General features: G+C 37.7%; 1 protein-coding gene across 1 annotated transcript in view; it reads left to right on the forward strand.

The window, feature by feature from the left end:
* STRN3 (striatin 3) overlaps positions 1–17,825 on the forward strand; it is a 102,395-nt gene that overhangs the window by 61,767 nt on the left and 22,803 nt on the right. The gene's annotated exons all lie outside the window — the stretch shown is intronic.

The raw sequence follows: 17,825 nt of genomic DNA on the forward strand, positions 1-17,825 counted from the left end.
TCCAATTTGTTGGCATGTAGTTTTTCATAATATTTTCTTACAATCCTTTGTACTTCTTTAATGTCAATTGTTATTTCTCTTTCATATCTGATTTTATTTATTTGGGTCTTCTTTTTTTTTTCTTTGATTAGTCTAGTGAAAGGTTTGTCAATCTTGTTCTATCTTTTCAAAGAACCAGCTTTTTGGTTCATTGATCATTGGTATTTTTTTTTAAGACTACTTTATTTAATTCTGCTCTGATCTTTATTATTTTTATTTCTTCTACTAATTTTGGACTTCGTTTGTTGGTCTTTTTCTAGTTCCTTTAAGTGTAAAGTTAGATTATTTATTCCAGATTTTTCTTTTTTTCTGGAGGTAGGCCTGTAATGCTATGAGTTTCCCTCATAGGACTGCTTTTGCTGTGTCTCATAGAACTTGGCTAGTTGTGTTCTCATTTTCATTTATTTCAAGATATCTTTTGATTGCTTCTTTGATCTCCTTGTTGATCCATTCATTGTTTTTGTAACATGATTATTAGCTTCCATACCTTTTGTGTTTTTGTTTTGTTTTTCTTGTGATTGATTTCTAGTTTTATACCATTACTAGCGTTCCCGTTGCAGGAAAACGGGGTTTCCTGCTGCACTCTACCCCACCCTGCCTGCTCTCCTCCCTTGTCCCCCGCCCCTCGATCTCCGCCAGCCCCCCTGCTTTTCTAACTTCTCCACCAGCCCGCTCTCCTTCCTTCTTCCCTGGCCCCGCCTCCGCTCCTCCCTTCTCCCCCGGCCCGCCTTCTCTGCCAGCACACCTGCTTTTCCCTTCTCCCCCGGCCCCGCCTCCGCTCCTCCCTTGTCCCCCACCCCGCCTTCTCCGCCAGCCCCCCTGCTTTTCTAACTTCTCTGCCAGCCCGCTCTCCTTCCTTCTCCCCTGGCCCCGCCTCCGCTCCTTCCTTCTCCCCTGGCCCCGCCTCCGCTCCTCCCTTCTCCCCTGGCCCCGCCTCCGCTCCTCCCTTCTCCCCTGGCCCCGCCTCTGCTCCTCCCTTCTCCCCCGGCCCCGCCTGCTCAACTTCCTTCTCCCCCGGCCCCGCCTCTGCTCCTCCCTTCTCCTCCCCCCCCGGCTTGCTTGCTTCTCTGCAGCTTTGCTCCCTTCTGCAGCTCTTGGCTTCTTTCTACGCTGTCGCGATATGCAAATTAGCCGCCATCTTTGTTGGGATAATTTGCATATTCGTCCTGATTGGTTGGTGGGCGTGGCTTGGGCGTAGCGAAGGTGCGGTCAATTTGCATATTTGTCTATTATTAGATTAGATGGTCAGAGAAGGTGCACAATATGATTTCAATCTTAAGTTTATTGAGACTTGTTTTGTGTTGTAACATGTGGTATATCCTAGAAAATGTTCCATGTGCACTTGAAAAGAATGTATATTCTGCTGCTTTGGGGTGAAATGCTCTGCAGATATCAATGAAATCCATCTGATTTAATGTGTTATTTAAGGCCCGTTTCCTTGTTGATTTTCTGTCTGGAAGATCTATCCTCTGATGTCAATGGCGTGTTAAGGTCCCTTAATATGACTGTCTTACTGTCAATCTCTCCCTTTAATTTAGCTCTTTTTCTGGAGATTTCTACTGTTCTTTCATTTGGGGCATGTTTCTTTGCCTCCCCATTTTGGCTCCCTCTTTGTGTTTGTTTTTATGTATTAGGTCAATCTGCTATGTCTCCCATTCTTGCTAGGGTGGCCTTATGTAGTAGGTATCCTGTGGGACCCAGTGGCACAGTCTTTTTGATCACCTGAGTTGAGTGTTCCAGGAATGTCTCTTATGTGGGTTAGGTGGGCTGTCCTGTTGTGATTGAGTCTTGATTCTTATTGGCCCATTTGTGCATGGGGTCAACCCTCAAGCTGGCTGATTGTGAAGATCAACCCTGACCACAGTATTCAAGCTGCTGTGCACGTACTGACTACACAAAGCAGAATTCACCCCAGCCGTGTGTGGTGCCTGGCGAGATCTCCCTTTGGATGTGCTGTTTGTGAACTAATTGGATCCTGCTCTGATATTGACTAAACCTAGCCACTGGGTGTATTAGCTCTGGGGCCTCTTGGGAGTGATTCTGGTGCAGGCCAATGTTAGATGCTGCTTATGGCTAGTCCTGGGCAACCTCTTTGGAGTTACAAAGTGATCCACATTTTGTGACTGCCTCTACTGGGCATGGGTGTGTATGGGAAGGATCAAACTGCACCAAGACTGTTTTTACCAGCCCCAGCCCCAAGGGCAGGTCAGCAAAAGTCCCAACTCCCCGCCCCCCCTTTCTTCCCCCACTACCCCCTCCCGTAATCCACCTCCACCTGCCTCCTCCTGCCAGCTGCCTGTTAACCTGTCACTGAAAGAGCCTCTGGTGGTACTCAAGTTGCATGACCTAGGTTCTCAGTGAGTCACTACGTAGGGGTGAGTGATGTTCACCAAATTGATACAGGTTCAAACTTTGTGCTAGTGCTGGCTTTGAGGCCATTCTGCAAATGTTCCAGGGTATAACAAGTCTCATTACCTCCCCCTGGGTGCTCATACAACTTAGTGGTGAGGCCACGTCTCAGGGTGAGACTGGCAGAGTTTATCAGGCCCACTTAGTTTCTGTGAAGGGGAAACTCTGCACTGGTCTGACATGCAAGGGGAAAATGGCCTGTTCTATAGACACACAACAAAGTCTGTCCCTGATTCTGCCAGGAGCCCAATCTCAGTAGGGAGGAGCAAAGGGAATCAGGAGATGAGGCTCGTGGATCTCCCGTGAGGTAGGTGCTACCCTGCTGGGGTGAATTCCACTTCGTGTGGTCAGTACCAGGACAGTCAACTTTGGCGTAAGGGGGGAGAGTACCTCTTGCCCCAAAGCCACACAATTACTCTGTCCTGAATTGGACAGGAATTCAGAGGGTGGACTTGCCAGGACCCTGGAAAGTGGGGCTAGTGAATCTCCAGTGAATAGGAGGCACCAGTCAGGTTCGCAGGAAAGTGAGAAGAATGGCCTCTATTCCAAAGACACATCTCACGGATACCCCCTGAGTCTTCCAAGACCTCTACACCCTAGCCCAGGCAGCTGACACCTCATACCTCTGCAGGGCAAAAGCTCTGCATGGTGGGGTGACCAGGAGTTTAGAGGAGGAGGCTGAGTTCCTCCAGGTTGATGTTGTAAGGAGAGTGCACAACCCAAGAAACATAGTGTCTGTGGTGTGGGAGAATGACTCAGCACTGAGATCCTGGTAGCCATCCCTTCAGCTGTCTCCCTAAAGCCACAAATCCCAGTCTCTCTTCACACAACTCTAGTGTGCTCTGACCTCACTCCAACAGCCCAGGGTGAGTCGCTGGAAATGAGATTTTGTGTGTTGGGTCTCAAAGAGGGCTCCTGTGTCTCTCTTAGGCTCCTGTGTCTCCCTGGTGGACAGAATCCCTGCTGATTTTCAGTCAGATGTTATGTGGCGCCTCTTCCTGGGTCTGGGGCTCTGGGCTGGGGAGACCTGGCTTGGGTTGAGAGTCCATTCTTCTCAGTGGGAACCTTTGCAGCTGAGATTTCCCTCTGGAATCTTAGCTGCTGCCTGTGGGAGCTGTGCCAGCCCTTTTTGCTTCTCTGTCCTTTCTACCTGTTTTGATGTAATTTATTCTGTAAATCCTTGGTTATAAGACTTCTCTTCAGCTAGTCTTCAGTTGGCTATTCAGGTTGATTGCTTTATATTTTAGTTGTAATTCCTGTTTGGTTTTGGGAGCAGATGAGTGTAGCTTCTACCTACTCACTGCCATCTTGAATCTACTGTCTCACTAATGTTTGTATCTGTATAATAAAAACTTAAGCGACCGTTATGGCGGAACAACCAGACCAACCAGTCACTATGATGCACACTGACCACCAGGGGGGAGACGCTCAATGCAGTAGCTGCCCCCTGGTGGTCAGCAGTGTGCTCCCACAGGGGGAGCACCGCTCAGCCAGAAGCTGGGCTCACAGCTGGCGAGTGCAGGGGCGGTGGTGGGAGCCTCTCCCGCCTCCACAGCAGTTCTCAGGAGCAGCAAGCTGAGCGGTAAGGAGCCTGTCGCTAAGGAGCAGCAAGCTGAGTTAAGGAGCAAGGGGTCCCAGACTGTGAGAGAGATGTCCGACTGCCGGCTTAGGCCTGATCCCCCTAAACCGGCAGTCAGACATCCCCTCAGGGGTCCTGGACTGTGAGGACTGTGAGGAGAAAGAAAATTAATGCCTGAGTGCATTAGAGGGAAACTACAAAAAAAAACAAAGGCAGAGATCATCTTAAAAGTAGAAGAAAACAGTCAGGTGGATATCCCCTGAGGGGTCCCAGACTGCAAGAGAGTGCTGGCTGGGCTGAGGGACACTCCCCCTCACCAGTGCATGAATTTCGTGCACTGGGCCTCTAGTTTAAATATAATGGATAAAGTACTGGATATTTGCATAAAGTAATATTAATTACAAACTTGTGCCACATTAGGCAGATTTATATAATCTCTGTGCTTTGGTAGTTAAATTTACCATACTAGAAATTTATGTTTTTGTGGTTTTGAGTTGTCAAGGGTTAATCTATGCATATTTGTGTTTTCTTTTTAAATAAAAAAGTTGCCATCCTGCTTCAATCTCATTTTCTGGTATTTTTTTCCCCTGTAGATTTTTAAAAAACAGAATTAATATGTAGAAGATTATGCTGGCTCTTCCCCTTTTGGTCTTAACTATTTCTTATAAGCATTACCAAATCAGCTATTACTTACCAGGCAAGTTTCAGGCTGTTGTTTGTGCACGCATGTATTCACCCATCTGTTCTTTGTACTGCCTAAGTTTACCTTTGTTTTCTAGACTTTAGTTGTCTTACAAGTAATTTTTTTTTCTTTTAGCTTATTCTTTTTTTATTTCTTTGCTTTTTCACTCTTGTTGCAGGTCTTTTTTAAAAAAAAAACTGGCTATCTTATTAAATTTTTCTGTCATGTCACATTTCCTGTAAAAAGTGTATACCACTCGTTGTTTATTTGTTTCTACAAGGTTTAGAAAGTATTTGCTAAAAATGTGTCTTATTGTCTTATTTTAAGTAGTCACTTAAAAATAAAAATGTTTAGCTTGATGATGGCCAGAGGGGAGGGGATGGTGGACTGGGTGAAAAAGGTGAGGAAATTAAGTAGTACAAATCGGTAGTTACAAAATAGCCACAGGGATGTGAAATGTAACAGAGGGAATATAGTCAATAATACTGTAATAACTATGTATGGTGCCATGCGGGTACTGGAAATATCAGGGGGGTCACTTTGTAAATTATGATTGCTTAAACTATGATGTACACCTGAAACTAATGGAAAATAATAATTGAGTGTAAACTGTAATTGAAAAATAAAATTAAACAAAGAAACATTTTTGAAAGGGAATTGTTAGTTTTATTAGTATGAGGGCAAATGATGGTCTTTTTAGAAAAATTTTTTTTGTCAATCCTCATCTGAGGATATTTTTCCCATTAATTTTTAGAGAGAGTAGAAGAGGGGAAGGGAGGGGGGAAAGACAGAGTCAGAGAGAGAGAAACATCAATGTAAGAGAGAGACATCAATTGGTTGCCTCCTGCACTCACCCTAACCTGGGCTGGGAATTGAACTCATGACCCTTCTGTGCACAGGCCAACACTCTAACCACTGACCCACACAGACTAGGGCTGATTAAGTCTTTAGATTACATATTTTTCTTAAGTATTTAATAAGTTTATACCTATTCCTGATATAGCATAATTTTCAGGAAATTTCATTATTAGAGTACATGAAAAGTGAATTTCTCTTTAAATCAGTATTACAACTATATTACAAACAGTATTACGGTTTATAGATTTGACCATCTTACATATAAATTTCAGTCTCGAGCAACCTAGTTTCAATAATTCAAGTTGGAAGATTAACTTGAAGCTTTGGATTTAGTTTTTTACATATTGACTACCTAAGATCATAGATATATCCATGAGGTAAAAAAATGATAATTGTAGTAGGAAAGACTCAAGGTACAGTAAATAATTGAATTTCTATGTGCCATTCAAATATGAGAATTTAAGTTTGCTATGTATGGCAATGCATAAGGGAAAAAGGCTTTTATATGTCCACTGTATAGATTAAGTCATTGAGGCCTAGGGAGATTACAAGACTGAACCAAAATATAATGAGTTATTAAAAACTTAACAAGTATTTTTTCCCTAAAATCTCACTATTCTGGCAGTCTTATTGATTGACTTAGCCTATGTATTTTGGTGTATTTTTTATTTAATAACAGGGCTCTGTAAACTCATAGTTGTTAAACTTCCTAATAAAATGGCTGGTTTAAAAGTAAATAGAGGAAGAGAGGTTAACAATAATTGGTTGCCTCCCATACTTGCCCAGACCAGGGATCAAACCCGCAACCTTTTGGTGTAAGGGACAGTGCTCCAACCAACTGAGCCACCCAGCTAGGGCAGAAAACTCTTAAAATTTAAAGTACTTCTAATAGACTTATTTTTATACTGCTTTTTTTAATGCTGTTTTTCTCTAGTTTGCTATAGAATAATTTTTCCCAGCCACAAGTATTTCCTTAACCAGTTAACTGCCACGATATTTTGAATTTCATTAAAAAAGGTCCGCTGCTTGCATCTATAGACGCTTATGGCGTACAAATGGTTAAAACAAATAAAGGTTTGTTACATTCAACTAAAATAGCTCATGTTTCATGTTTAGCCAGATACACAGCAATGTATATTTTCCTTGTCCGTGCTTGTCACTGTTTTTATCTTATCATAAAATTTGTTTAAATCACCTCTATAGAAATTCTTCAGTGGAATTTGAGGGTTATTTGCTAATCTTAGTTGTAAACCAATGGAAGAAGCTAATGAGATGTTGAACCATGTGAGTAATGTGGGGTGGGGTAGGGGTGGTGATTCTCTGAATGCCTTATAGGGATTATTTGAGACTGTAATTTGGAACTATATTTATGTACTTATTGGACTAGAATGCTTCTCCATTGGTACAGTTACCCTCTGCATGCAGAATCAGTATGACAGAAGATGCATGAATATTTTCATCAATAAAACAGCACTGACCTTTCCAGCTTGCACTTTTGAGTAATTTGCATGTATTCATTCATTTGCTTTTATGATGCTGGCTGAATTAACGTTTTTATAAAGATGCAGAGATCTATTTTTTATAACACTAGATTTCTAGTATCAGTCCATTGGAAAGAACATCAGTTATTGAAAGAATAACCTTCAAATTTGTGATTCATAGAAATGAAACACCATTTAACTGTTATTAGTATTACATGTTTAGAAATTTGTGAGATGGGTATTTAGAGTTTGAGGTGTGAATACCAAAACTGAGACTGCGCCTTTAAAGTATTTTGAGTATATGCTGTTAGTACATTTTTATTATGATTATGTAAAGCTGTAAGAGTTTATGCCAACAGCTTGCATTGCCAATTGCTCATTTTTTTTCTTTTAATAATATACTGAATGTAGATAAAGATGACCTCTCCCCAACTACTGAGGTTTGGGATGTAGACCAGGGACTAATAAGTAAACTGAAGGAACAGTACAAGAAGGAACGAAAGGGGAAGGAAGGGGTGAAGAGTAAGTGCAGATTCTATTATAATTTTTATGTACCAATCTTTGAGACAAAAATCTTAAATTCTATTTTTTGTTTATGTGTACATTTTTTATTTCATAAAGGGGGCAACTAACTTTAAATTTTGTGTTGTAATTGAAATTTATTTGAATATAATTTAGGATGTATTATTGATCAAGTGAAAAATCATGTTAAATACTGGATAAGGATAAAGGAAAGATTTCAGGGGTTATTGTTTTTTGTTTGTTTGTGTTTTTTTTTTTTGTAAGCTTTAAAAAGTTTACCAAATTGTAAGAAATGATGGCCTTGGAATTAAAAATAATAGAAAATGGTTCAAAAGGGAGAAAGTATAAATTTATTTATTTTTGTTACATAGGGTTTATAGTTACAACCAACTCATAGCCAGGCTACATTTCTTAGTTTGGGAATCCTGAAATACAGTGATTAGGAAAGCCTTTTTCTTAATTTTTGCTTTCTGCTCTTAATCTAACCCCAAACAACAGCAAAAACTTTCTCCTGGTACTGTTTTCTTGGCCACTGTGGTAGAGGGAAGCCCGGAGGAGAGGGTAGTGGTGGCAGTAGGATTTTTTTAGTCAATAGCTGAGTGTCTTTTGTTGCCTTGATAAATTTTTCAGTATATGTATCCTGACTAATGTTCTGTAAAAGTATAAATTTAGCTCTAGCACCTCTCAAAGAAGTAATTCATTTTTGTTATTCAAACTTTTAAAAGGCACGTGAAAGATATAGTCAGACCTGTGACTATTAAATGGAGAAACTTGAAACTTATTTTTGGTATACTTTATTTTGAACTGTCCATTTATTCCTGTTGTTGTTAATCCTCACCCGAGTTGTATTTTCTTCATTGCTTTTTTTTTTTTTTTTTTTTTTTGAGAGAGAGAGAGAGAGAGAGAGAGAGGATGGGGGAGACACTGATGTGAGAGAGACACATTGATTGGTTGCTTCCTGCATGACTGAGGCTGGGGATTGAACCTGCAACCCAGGTATATGCCTCTGACCAGGAATCCAACCCATGACCCTTTGGTTCACAGACCTTCACTCTAACCGCTGAGCCATGCTGGCAAGGGCTAGTCTAGCTTTTTTTAACCATCAAGGAGAAAACTATGATAGAGGCAAAAACCATATAGACAATCTGTCATATTCCTTTGTTGACAAAAAAAATCCTATACTAATAAAAGGGTAATATGCTAATTAGACTGGACATCTTCCGGACAAAACTACAGTGGCAGGGGCTGAGGCAGAGGTGGTTAGGGGTGATCAGGCCGGCAGGGGAGGGCAGTTAGGGGCGACCAGGCAGGCAGGCAGGCAGGCGAGCAGTTAGGAGCCAGCGGTCCTGGATTGCGAGAGGGATGTCCGACTGCCGGTTTAGGCCCTATCCCACAGGCAGTTGGACATCCCCCGAGGGGTCCCGGGTTGGAGAGGGTGCATGCCGGGCTGAGGGGGACCCCCTCCCCCTGTGCACAAATTTTGTGCACTGGGCCTGTAGTAGTTTATAAAATGGCAGGTGTAATGAAAAAATGGTGTAATTTCCTTCAGTAAAGCATTTTCACAATGGTTTAATTTATTGTGGAAGCTAATCAGCGGCATTTGAGAGATTTATCTGTTAGGTAATTTTAAGAAGTTTGAGACAATATGGTGAACTGCTTATTGTATTTTAAAATACTTAGTGCTGGACAGGCGCTAACATCATTTACCTATATATTTCATGCATGTTGAATATAAATGCTTTTGCATGATTAACTATTTTAATATAGACACAATGGCATTAGAATTTTAGGGATTGAGTCTTTTTCTTTCTTTCAAGAAATCAAGTAGTTTATTTTAATATTACATTACTTATTTTATGTCTTGTTCATAAACTGACTTATTTGTTGAAGGTTTCTTTAGAAAATGTTAGATAATGTTGCTTTTAATTTAAAATACCCCCTTTTTGCTGATAGTATATAATTAGATCTAGGCCTTTGTGAGGTTAAGAAATAAGATTAATGTTTTATTTAAAAAACATACCTGTTCTAAACAAAAATTTAAAATCCTCATAAAATTTTAATTTATCTTTCTTTAAAGGATCATAGTATGTAAAGTTTTGTTATTTGCTTACTTAGCTAATAGCTTATAGAAAACATTTTATCTAAATGAATATTCCTCTGTATAGCATTTTTAATTTTTTTTTTTAAACAAGGTACCCTGTTGCCAGCCAAGATATTGGAAAACATAGTATGTGGGAGGGGTAAAAGAGAACTGCTGTGATTAAATCAGAAGCTGGGGAACATGCCTTGCCTTGAGGCTCTCATGTCTCAATACAGTTTTGTTATCCAGATCTGTGCTGTATTATTCAGCCAGCCCCCTTTAATTTTAACTTGTATCTGTTTTTTCAAAAATTGGGCTAACTTTGCTTATTATAACCATAAAATTAACACATGCTGTTATTCAGACAATTTAAGAAATGTATAGAAACATAAAGAAAAGGTCAAAATCACCCGCATTTCTATCACTTAGAGATTAGTATTTGGCATGGTATATATCCTTCCAACTTTTTCTAAGTGTGTTTGTATGTAAACCTCCTATTTAATTTTTCAGCAAGGATATCATATTATTTTTAACTCATTTTCCCCTTGGTTTTATAGTCATCTTTTTTTTTTTTTTTAAATATATTTTATTGATTTTTCACAGAGAGGAAGAGAGAGGGATAGAGAGTTAGAAACATCGATGATAGAGAAACATCGATCAGCTGCCTCCTGCACAACCCCCACTGGGGATGTGCCCGCAACCAAGGTACATGCCCTTGACCGGAATCGAACCCGGGACCTTTCAGTCCGCAGGCCGACGCTCTATCCACTGAGCCAAACCGGTTTCGGCGATATAGTCATCTTTTATAGAAAATACAATTTTAGTGTTTACACATTATTGCATTTTGTTGATTTAGCCTACCCTCCATTAGTTAAACTCTTAGAATGTTTCTCATAATTAATGTTGTTGTAAACATAGTATTTTAAGGTTACCTGTATATATAGATATAAAGATGAAGCTTCCAACAAAATGTCTCAGAATGAATTAGGCAATAATAAATTGTTTTTTATATGTTCTTTGTGAATTTAGATAAATAAAAGCTTTTTCCTCTTGAATATAGAGTTCAGTAAGAAAATGTTGGTTTTGAGTTCCTCCCATAGCGATAAAACTTAAGGAAATAAAAAAACAACTTTTTAAAAATTGATGGATCATAAACTTCAAATGGTATTCCACGCAGACCATCATATTAATACTGATATACAATTTCACATGAAAAGATAATTCATAAATTTTCTTAGCATTCTTATTATCTGTATTTTTGTTTTTATGCTGGTATTTTCCCAGATGTAGCTTTGTACAAGTTAGAATAATTCATAAGCTGTAGACTTTTGATTTTCTTTTTCCTTTTTTTCCAAAATGTGAATGATTCATACCTCCCTGGATCTTAGATTTTTTTTGTCCAACTTCTTAGAGGGAAGAAAATTATTTGCCAACTTTACCATATGGAATCAATAGTCGTAAACCAATCTAAATACCCTTTTAATGGAAAGAAAAAAATGGCAAAAATATCTATCAACTTTTTAACTTTGTAAAGACTCAGCCATGATTTGACTCTTTTTAATAGAAAGTCTTCTAAAATCAAGAGCTAAGATGCTAACATTTATCTGTCTTCTAACTGTTCATTCCACTCCACCCTTTTTCCCCCCCTATCTCAGGCAAAAAAAAAAAAAAAGACTTAAAAGTGACAACTTTGTCTTAGGTTATAGATACAATTCAGTGTTAATTTCTTGCTAAGCGAGGTATGCATAAAGAGCTCTACTTTATCAATACTTCTAAAAGGCAAGACTATGAACCTAAAGAGACTTGAGGCAGTTATTTTTACCTCAGGCTTCAAAAGGCTTAAGCTTCCTTTTCCTTTTAACTTTTTATTTTGCTATAATTTTAGGCTCAGGAAAAGTTACAGAATAGTGCAAAGAGTTCCATGTACCTTTTATCCAGGTTCCCCAAATATTAACATTTTACCATATTTGCTTTATCCTTTTCTCTTTGTAAATGTATAGTTATTATTTTGAACAGTTCCGAAAACTGAATGTTACAGACATGTTGCGCCTTAAATACTTTAGAGTTCTTTACCTAACCACAAAGAAATTCTCTTATATAACCACAGCACAACAATGAAAATCAGGGAATTAACAGTGATACAATATTATCTAGCCTAAAACTCAGGTTTCTTTATTTTTTTATTTTTTAACTAGAGGCCCAGTGCACGAAATTTGTGTATGGGTGGGGTCCCTAGCGGCTGCTGGCCAGGGCCTCCCTTCCCCGGCTGCCGGGTACCTGCCGGGGTACCTGCCGGGGCCTTCCTTCGTTCCGTGCCGCCCCCGCTGTCAAACTCCCGAGGGAACACTTTGCATATTAGGCTTTTATATATAGAGATCCTCACCTGAGGGTATATCTTGATTTTAGAGAGAAGGGGAGAGAGAGGGAGACAGAGAGAGAGAGAGATGTGAGAGAGAAACATCCATCTGTTGCCTCCCCTACATGCCCCGATCAGGGATCAAACCCACAATCTGGGTATGTGCCCTGATCAGGAATTGAACCCACAACCTTTTGGTGCATGGGACGACACTCAAACCAACTGAGCCATCCAGGCAGGGCCTTTCATTTTTTAATAGTTTCTGTAACTGGGGGAGGGAGTGAAGAGGAAGTTCTAAGTTAATTAGTTTTCTTAAAATCTTGATAAGGATTTTTTGAGCTTCCTATGCTCTCCATTTTTTCTGCATATCATAAAAATATGTAAATCAATAATAGTTAAAAATCACAGTGATTTGAAGTAAGCATGAAGCATCTGAAATCTGGAATCTCTAGAATATGAGAGGGAGTTAAAAATCTTTTAAGACTTCCTCTGATATTTGTCTGTTTCAGTTTTTAGCCTGGAAAGTTTAAATTTTAATATGTCTTTAACAGGTGATCTTATTCTTATGGTTTATTGTTACTCCTATGCTATTTATACCTATAAAGTTGATGCTTATTTCATTTCCTTCAAAAGATTTAGAAGCTTTTCCCTTTTCAAAGATTCACATTCTGAAAATATGTACATGGTTCTTAGTGATTGACTTGTCTTAGTTTTTTTACTGATTCTAATTTATCCAAACTTTCCTGTCTTTTCCATTTATAGAATATGATTTATCTGTCATTTCTCTTCTCTCCTTTATTGGTGTTATAGAATTTCTATACATCATCTGACTTGATTATCAATACATTGGAAAAGGAAAAACTTAACTTTTTTAGTATTTCTTTTAATAACGAGGAAATCAGAGTTTATGGGTAAAGCAGGTTTTTCAAATTTGGGAAAAGTGAAAACACATTTTGGGTTGGTTTCTTAATGAAAAACTTGTGTGAATGTGGCAAGAAAATATCAACAAAAACACCAGGGTAAGTTAATTGTTTGTTGCACCCTCATAAAAAAAATAATTTGTACTTATTTCTTTAACTTTTCAAAATAGTTTATTAAGTTGGAAAAACTCATGCTTTATTCTTTGTTATTAAATATTAACCTTAAACAGCAAAATTTCTTGTTGTTTTAATTGTACCTTCTGTGTCTGTGAGCTTATAGAATTTTGGTTGAGTGACAGAAGGCTCAATTATATATGTATAAAACGATATATTTATAGTAACATTCACAGAAATATTGAATATCTTAAATATTTAAATCATTTTAATGTTTTGGGGGGATCACATGGAAAATTGAAGACATCTTTAATTATTTGAGATTTTTGTAACTGGAACTTCTTTAAAATCCTGTTTTGCTAGTAAGTTGGTTTTAGAGGCTGTGAACAAGTCAAGCAGTAGCCATTAAAAGAACCTCTACTGCTGACATTAATTTATAAGGGTCAACAGGACAAAACTCTATGACATCATAGCTGATCTGGGACATGATGAGCTGCCCACATCCCTTCAGGAATCATTAATCAGTTAGTCTAGTTCATCCTCTACTAGAATGACTGATTATGAAGGTGCACGAGCAGAGGAAGGTGTAAAGTTTAGCTACCATTTTATTTATATTGCAGGAGATGTTAATTCAAAGTCACATCTCCTTAGTATTGTAATTTGCTGCTGTTTTAAAATGCTGAAGATGACTTTATTTTTTTTAATTTTTATTTTTTTAAAATATATTTTATTGATTTTCCACAGAGAGGAAGGGAGAGGGACAGAGAGCTAGAAACATCGATGAGAGAGAAACATCGACTAGCTGCCTCCTGCACACCCCCTACCGGGGATGTGCCCGCAACCAAGGTACATGCCCTTGACCGGAATCGAACCTGGGACCCTTCAGTCCGCAGACCGACGCTCTATCCATTGAGCCAAACCGGTTTCGGCTTTTTTAAACATATTTTTGTTGATTTTATAGAGGAAGGGAGAGGGAAAGAGAGAATCATTGATCAGCTGCCTCCTGCACACCCCACACTGGAGATCATGCCCACAACCCAGCTTGTGCTGGGATTGGGAATTGAACCGTGACCTCCTGGTTCATAGGTTGACTCTCAACCAGTGAGCCACACCAGCTGGAATGAAAATGACTTTAAATCATCTTCATAGAACATGTTGGGCAAGCTCTTGATGTAATTGTCTAAGGGATTTTTGAGATTTTCTGCTTCTGTGTCTTTGGGGTGTGTGTGTGTGTGTGTGTGTGTGTTGTTAATACTCACCCGAGGATATTTTTTCCACTGCTTTTCAGAGAGTGGAAGGGAGGGGGGAGAAGAGAAAGAGAGAGATAGAAACATCAATTTGAGAGAGAGAGACATTGATGGTTGCTTCCCACACGCATCCGGACTGAGGGCAGGGAGCAAACCATCTACCCTTTGGTGGGCAGGCAGATGCTCCAATCACTGAACCACACTGGCTAATGTTAGATGGAGTTGTTTTTATCACAGGTCAATTCAGAGTACCTCTCAGAAATCTAACTTTAGCTTACAGAAAAAAGCAGTTTAAAAAATTATTTTAGAATAAGGCTGCATCTTATTCTTTAACTTGGTAGCAAGTATATACTACTTGGTAATGAAACTAGAAATGTGCACAAAATGAAAGGACTACTTAGGCATTTTTCCCCCCAGAATTGATTTTAGCTGAAGATATGTATATATACTTCATTTATTTATAATTCTAGGTGCAGATATTTATAATTCTAAGTAATGAGACTGAATTCTTACCAAAGGCTTATTGTGACATGATCCTATATAATAAAAGGCTAATATGCAAATTATCCGAATGGCGGAACAACTGGTCGCTATGATGCGCACTGACCACCAGGGGGCAGACGCTCAACGCAGGAGCTGCCCCCTGGTGGTCAATGCGCTCCCACAGAGGGAGCGCCTCTCAGCCAGAAGCCGGGCTTACGGCTGGCGAGCACAGTGGTGGTGGCAGGAGCCTCTCCCGCCTCTGGGGCAGTGCTAAGGATAAGGATGTCCGACTGCTGTCAGTTGGACATCCCCAAGGGCTTCCAGACTGTGAGAGAGCGCAGGCCTGGCTGAGGGACCGCCTTCTCTCCCCACTTCCCCTCCACTGGGCCTCTAGTATAAGTATAACATACTTAATTATCTAATAATTTGGCATATAGATTTGAATTTCATTGATGTTTCTGTTTTCGCTATGTAACAGAATTTGATGCCTCAGTCTAAAATTTTTTAATACATCTGTTCCCCTATAGGAGTTCTCTAGTGGCACATTTTTCTTACAGTTAAAGTTAAATAATTTTGCGTTTTTTTTCTTTGAGAATCATATCTGCATGCAGATATGAGAATTACAGATTATGGTGAGAACTAATAAAGCCAAAACAAAACATATTAATACATGAAAAGTAAAATAGTCTGTTGACTTTTCCAAATCTCTTTTCTGCTATTGAGCTATTTTCCTGTTTTACATCAGGAAGTATTTTCTAAAATCCACATACCAAGTCCATTATTTTTCATTTTATGCATTTCAGGTGGTTTATCTTCTTTACCTTTTGGGTTGTTTTGCCAAATAATGCATAGGTAAACTTGCTAAAATTTTTGTAGTTAGTGTTGTACACTTAAACTGTTGATTTTTCATTTAAGTCAACTTAGTGCTCTCTATGTGTGCTTATGTATGTGTCCTTTTTTAAAAAAAAAGTGAGTCAGTGATATAACTCTTAATGGTGGAATGAGTAGGAAATGGGGCGATAAGTACAAACCTAGTTGTAAATCTTAGCATTTATTTTAAAAGAAGCAAATTCAGTCTCTACATAAAGCTAAGAAGGAAACATTAGAGTTCATAATCTTTTTTTAGTGGCAATCTCCAACTTCATACTTTCCTGTTGAAGTCCATGTCATACATCATTTTTTAAAGACAAAATGTCTGTTTTCAGAGAAAGTTCTGTATTACAACCTTTCAGACTATTTTTAGTAAAGACTTAAGATATACCATGTCAACACTGAATCAGTTATTGGGCTGTGTTCTTTAGTTTTGATAAAATTGAAGCAGGAAGAAGAGTTTGATATGTGAGCTACAGAGGTTTCCTTGGTCATTAAGTGTCTGTAAAAAGGAGGATTAGTTACAAAAGGACCTTGTTGTAAAATTCCATTTGAGACCCTTATATTTCCATAAAGGGAAATGATAATAGTATTATTTAATTGCTTGATGAAATCGTTTAGGCTATTAATAACAAGTGTCATAATTGTCATCATTAAAAACTTCTTTTAATAATTTTATTTTTCTTTGAATTGCCAATGACATTTTTATGCTTATATGATTGTGTGCTATAAGTAATTATATTAACATTAATAAAATGAATTTATAGAATACAAATTAATTTCCTCTACAAGAAAACAAGAGTGAGTAAATTAAGTATTTACTGTGATTATCACAGCCACAGTGGTGATGGGTGATTATGAAAAGTAGAAATGTAGCTTAAAGGGTTTTTTCACATATATATGTAATAAATGCTCAGTGAGCAGCATAGCTTGCTATATATAAGTAAATATATGTGTGTATATAGAGAATGAGAAATGTAGTCATATGACTAATTAGAAATGGATATAAATACTAACTTTTTGTTTAAAACTCCAATAAAACTAGCCAGGATAGCCCAGGCACTTTTCCTTCACATGCCCCTAAATTGGTCAACAACTGATTAGAAATATCTCTGTAAAAAAAATATGTAATAATGCAAATTAATTTATTATGTTAAAGTTATTTTATTAGGCTTTTATCGAGATTTGTATAATTGCGAGTGGAAGGAATTGTGGTATTTTGTTCTAACTTTTCTTATAAACAAATTAATGAGCCTAAAAATGCTTTGTGTAAATATTACCAAATGAATTTTTATATAATTGTTCTTAAACATAATTTTAAAATATTTATTTTATTGTTCTTAGCTGCTTTGGTATTACCAATAACTGCATACTAAATATTGGTAGGAAGGGTCAGTACTATACATTATTCAGATTCAATGAGTATAATCATTGAAAGATTAAATACCACTAGTATCCCTATGTATATTTTCTATCAAATTTACTCTAGATCAGCTGTTGACTCACAACTTCATTTTAGCAGTGTCATGTAAGACTTGATTTGAGTCAAATTATATAGCTTTTATATTATTGCTTACTTTGATAAATAGTAAGATATTCTAAATATAGATGAATTTTACTTTTGCTATCGTATTTATCTAGGAAAAGTTGACTTGTATCTTAATTTTTTCAGTAGTGTTAATGATGACTGACAAGTGTCATACCTGTTATGTTTCCTATAGTGTATTAAATTTATATCATTCATAGAAATTTTTCAAAATTGATAGTTAGCTTGAGTTTTTATATACTGTTTCACTTTTAATTTTGCTCATGAATTTTATATTTGTTTTGATATATTGAGTTGTTTTTTATTACGTGACTTGTATACCTTCCCCTGGCATCTTAAGATTAAAATTTTGCTTTCAAAGCGTGTTTGAAATGATACTGAGAATTATTGCTTATACTATAACTGTTATAGCAAAATATTTATGTATTAGTATAGTTATTTTAATTATGGCAGTGTTTGATTTTAATTGCTCAAAGTATTAGAAATTTAATTTAAAATTCTATAGTTATTTTATTTTAGAAGTATAATGGTAAATAAAAGGGAAGTTAAAATAAAACAATTGTAGTCAAATCTTGAAAGCTGGAAGGCATTCTAAATATTACATGGATTAACCTTTTGCAGAAAGGAAATTGACATTGT

This window comes from Cnephaeus nilssonii (genome assembly GCF_951640355.1).
Source record: "Cnephaeus nilssonii genome assembly, chromosome: 4".
In the NCBI taxonomy this organism is placed as follows: Eukaryota; Metazoa; Chordata; class Mammalia; order Chiroptera; family Vespertilionidae; genus Cnephaeus; species Cnephaeus nilssonii.